This window comes from Panthera pardus, unplaced genomic scaffold (genome assembly GCF_024362965.1).
Source record: "Panthera pardus isolate Hobbes unplaced genomic scaffold, ASM2436296v1 HiC_scaffold_27, whole genome shotgun sequence".
In the NCBI taxonomy this organism is placed as follows: Eukaryota; Metazoa; Chordata; class Mammalia; order Carnivora; family Felidae; genus Panthera; species Panthera pardus.
The window spans coordinates 112,337,054-112,342,255 of NW_026526843.1; positions in this window are offsets into that span (position 1 = coordinate 112,337,054).

Below are 5,202 nucleotides of genomic sequence, written 5' to 3' on the forward strand. Positions count from 1 at the left end.
GGACGCTGCTGAGGGTGCGGTGGCCCAGAAGCTGACCATCTGGCTCTGCTGCTGTCTACATAAGTGTGACCTCCAAGCTGCCCAGAGAAGGGGCTGTGGCCTCTGGGGTTATTCCCACCAACATTTCCTTGGGCCCTTTCAGCAAAAGACCCTTACCCAGGGAAGGGGGATGTGAGGAGCAGGGACCTTCCCAGACCCCAGGGCCTCCAAAGGCCTCCTATCTGTCCCCACCCACTCCAGCTCCCCAGACCCCGGTCCTCTCCCTGTCACAAACGGCCCCACTGGGAGGGGAAGGTGGAGACCTCATGGGGCAGGGGATACCCACGTGTCCAAGGGCTGGGCAGGCATCCCAGTCGTGCAGGGAAAAGTGAAAAATGAAAGAGGACAATGTTTTATGAGCTATGCGGTCTTTCTCTCAAACCCACAGCTGGGCCGCACACCGGTCTGCCGGGTCTCCGTCTCCCCCAACCCTCCCATCGTGAAGCTGTGAGGAGAGTGGGCCAAGGGCTCTGTCCCTGTCCCTAGCTCTGAGTCCTGGGCACCCCTTCTCCTCCACCCTCCCCAAGACCTGGAATTCTCACTGGTGTGTGCTGGCCACACATTTGTGAACTTCTGGTAGTAAAGCACTTTCATGTCCCCATAAAACAAAACGGAACAAAAACCACAGGCACTGTGCTGCACTGTAGATCTGTAGGACTGTTTCATCTTGTGCACCTGAGGCTTTGTGTCCTTTCACGAATACCTCTGCATTTATCCTTCCCTTGAGCGGCTGCCAACCGCCACTCTGCTTTCTGCTTCTGTGAGTTTGACTAGATTCCTTGCGTAAGGGAGATCATGTATTATTTTTCCTTCTGTGTCTGCCTAATTTCACTTATCATATCCTCCAGGTTCATCCATATTCCGGCAGATGGCAAGATTTTCTTCTTTTTAAAGGCTAAATAATATTCCATTGTTTGTATATAGCACATTTTCTTTATCCCTTCACCCATCAGCAGACATTTAGGTTGCTTCTGTATCTTGGCTATTGTGAACAATACTCCAGCGAACATGGGAATGCAGGTAGCGTTTTGAGATAGGAACCTTATTTCCTTTAATATATACTGGAAGTGGGATTGCTAGATCATATGGTAGTTCTATTTTTAATTTTTTGAGGAATTATTCCATAGCTACTATTCTAATTTACATTCCCAACAGCGTACAAGGGTTCCCTTTCCTCCATATGCTCACCAGCGCTTGTTACATATAAATATTTTTGATAATAGCCACCTTAACAGGTATGAGGTGCTATCTCATTGTCATTTTGATTTGCATTTCCCTGATAATTAGTGATGTTGAGCTGCTTTTCGTATACTGGCCATTTGTATGTATTCTTTTTTTATTTTTTCTTTTTCATTTGTACATATTCTTTGGGGAAATATGTATTTAGTTCCTTTGCCCATTTTAAAATTGGATTTATTTTTCCTGTTGTATTGTAGGCATTTTTAATACATTTTGAATACTAACCCTTTATTAGATATATGGTTTACAAGTATTTTCTCCCATTCTGAAGGTTGCCTTTTCATTTTGTTGATCAGTTTCTTTGCTGTACAGAAAGTTTTTACTTAAATGCAATCACATTTGTTTTTTTTCCTTTGGTCGCCTGTGCTTTTAGGTGTCTGCAATATTGTGATTTATAAGAAATATACATTTGGTCATCCAGATGACCAAAATACACATTTCTCATATATTTATTGGCTGTTCAACCACAGTTCCTGGCTCAAAGCTCCCCAAACCCATGGAATTGCCTAAGTAATGATGGCAACAAGAGTTCTTTTGTAATGTTAACGAGGTGACCTTTGGACTGCACCTCAGGATGGGGCATCCCCTTGACCTCCTAAGTGGGGAGAGGGCCTGGAGGTTTAATTGATAGCCAGTGGCCAGTGATTCAATCAATTGTGCCTATGTAATGAAACCTCCATAAAACCCAGAAGGATGGGATTTGGAGAGCTTCCAGGTTGGTGAATGTGTGGATAATGGGGAGCATGGCACACCTGGAGAGGGCATGGAAGCTCCATGCTCTTTCCCCATACCTTTCCCTATGGATCTCTTCCATCTGACTATTTCCGAGCTATACCCTTTTAGAGTAAACCAGTAATCTAGTAACTAAAATGTTTCTCTGAGTTCTGTGAGCCACTGTAACAAATTAGTTAAATCTGAGGATGGGGAGTCGGGTCATAGGGTTCATAACCAGTTGTTCAGGAGTACAGGTGACAACCTAGACTTGCAGTTGGCATCCTCAGTTGGAGGGGGTCATTGGAACCTTTGATCTATAGCCAGTTGGTCTGAAGCACAGGCAATAACCTGGGCTTGCGACTGGCATCTGAAGTCAATTTTGTAGGACTGAGCCCCTGACCTGTGGGACTTGGTGCCACCTCTGGAGAGGTTGTGTCAGAATTGTGTTGAATTGTAGGACATGCAGCTGATGTCCAAAGAATTGTTTGCTTTTGTGGGGGATATCACCTCACACACACTGGAATTGGGTGTCAGAATCCCTTTAGTATCCTATCTAAATCATTGCCAAGGCCAATGTCAAGAAGCTTTTCCCCTATATTTTCTTCTAGTTTTATGGTTTCAGGTCTTATGTTTGAATCTTTAATTCATTTTAAGTTGATTTTTGCATATGCATATGGCTTAAGAGAAGGGTACAATTTCATTCTTTTGCATTTGGATATCCAGTTTTCCCAAATACCATTTATTGAAGAGACTATTCTTCTATGTGTTCTTGGCACCCTTGTCTAAAATCAGTTGATCATATATGCATGGGTTTATTTCTGGACTCTCCATATCCTGTTCCATTGGTTTATGTGTTTGTTTTTCTGCCCATACTGTTTCTGATTACTGTTGCTTTGAAATATTTTGAAATGAGGAAGTGTGATGCCTTCAGCTTTGTTCTTCTTTCTCAAGATTGCTTTGAATATTTGGGGTCTTTTGTGGTTTCATATGAATTTATGTATTGTGTTTTCTGTTACTGTGAAAAATGCCATTGAGATTTGGATAGGGATTGCATTGAATCTATAGATCAGTGTGGGTAGTGTGGACATTTTAACAGTATTAATTTTTTCCTCAATCCATGAACACGAGATGTCTTTCCATTTATTTCTGTCTACTTTAAATCCTTTCATTATTATTTTAAAGTTTTTAGTGGACAAGTCTTTCATCTCCTTGATTAAGTTTATTTGTAAATATTTTATTCTTCTTAGTGCCATTATAAATGAGATTGTTTTTTTATTTCCTTTTTGAATTATTAGTTGCTAGCATATGGAAATACAGCTGATTTTGTATCTTACAATTTTGCTGAATTTGTTTATTAGTCTTCACAGGGTTTTTTTGGGTATAGCTTTGATAATTTTTGTTTGAGAGGCAGGCTAGCATTGAGGAAAGAACATGTGCTATGAGTTAGAAAGCCCTGAGTTTGAATCTTACTTTGAATTGACATATGATTCTAGGACCTTGAGTCACTAACCTCTCTAAGACTTGGTTTCATTATTCATGATACGGGGATGCTCCTTTTACCTACTTTTCTATTACATAGTGTTGTTTTGATGATTACATGAGATAATGAAATTGAAAACATCAGAACAGGGCCTGCCATTTCTAAAGCATGTGATGTGATCAGTAAATGGTATTCCCACCCCCTTTCCTGCTCAGTCTCACCTAGACCTGGCTTCCCCTAAAGACTTGGACCATTAATTTATCTCTCTTCTCCTCATTTCCAATTCAGCTCCCAGCAAAAATGCAGTTTCTTCAGTGCACCTGATCTTAACCACTTGTTTGTTAAAAGTGATCTGGACTAAACTAAAACACAACAAGAGGAAAGGGACATACATTGTTTGCTAAACTGCTTGTTATGGTTGTTGCATATTAAAATAAGATGCTTATGGGGTGCCTGGGTGGCTCAGTTGGTTGAGTGTCTGATTCTTGATTTTGGTTCTGGTCATGATCCCAGGATCATGAGATCAAGCCCTGTGTCAGGCTCTGCATTAAGCATGGAGCCTGCTTAGGATGCTCTCTTTCCCTCTGCCCTCTCTCTAAAATTAAAAAAAAAAAAAAAAAGATGCTTGTTAGCTGACTCTATCTGTAATCGCAGGTGTAATGTAAATATCTCTTACAAAAGGATAACTTCTACTCAGTTTTCAGAGCTTCTCCTGTGTTTGCAGTTTCTTAAAAATAATAAGCCTAAAATAATCCTTATGCCAAGGAAACATATTTTGGGGTAGCAAATTCTGCTCCCCTACAGGTGGTTACTGCAAGGTTAGTAAATAATAAGTGACATAAAATGAATCTAAAAACATTAGGTAGCTGGATATTTGATGGGAAGAGGAAGCTTGGAGCAAATTCACTGAGAGAGGGAAATGAGTCTTGTATCAGAAGAACAGGAGAAGAGTGAGGAGACAGGAGGTCCATAGCTGTCTCCATTGGTCAGGAGAAGTGAGAATGTTTCTGTGAGGACTAAGAGGTGATAATGCAGTTGGGAAGAAAGGGCTTATAACACTCATGGCTCTGTCATGGCCTTCATGGCTCCTGCTTATCTTTTTGAGACAAAAGCATATGCCTCTTTCTTTAATTTTTTTCTAGGCCTCCAGAGTGTTCAGAGGGCAATTTGCTACCTTTCAGCTTCCTACTTCGAGAAGTCTTTCCTCATGATACACTCAGCTCAAGGGTCAATGGGACTATATTTTGGAGAGGAGATTTCCCAAATTTCACAGGACTGAGAACCCCTTTCTGTCTGGTTTTCAGTACCCCATTTAGGTGAAAATGGATAAAATTAAACATTTAGCAGGCTTATTTCAGTTGCTGAGAAATGAGAGAAGTACTTTTCTTAGAATCAACAATAATTCAAAATGGAATAACTACATAATGTGTTTTGAAGAATATGGTGCTAGATAAGTGTTTTTGCCATTACCAGACCTTATCACTCACATATAAATACGGAAAATAGCAGTGAGCAAAGGGGCAAATGTCAATTTAGAGGAAGATGTTTTTGCTTCCATAATGGGTCCTTTCTCCTTGGTGGAATTTACTACAAGCGCATCTCTCTGACTGAAAAAAACACACAAATCTATTGCTTCTTGGTCATCCATTCAGTGATGACGCAAAGTCATCCTTGGAAACTTCCAAAATAGGGGATGACCATAGACCTCCTGTCCATGGGCCTTTCCATAT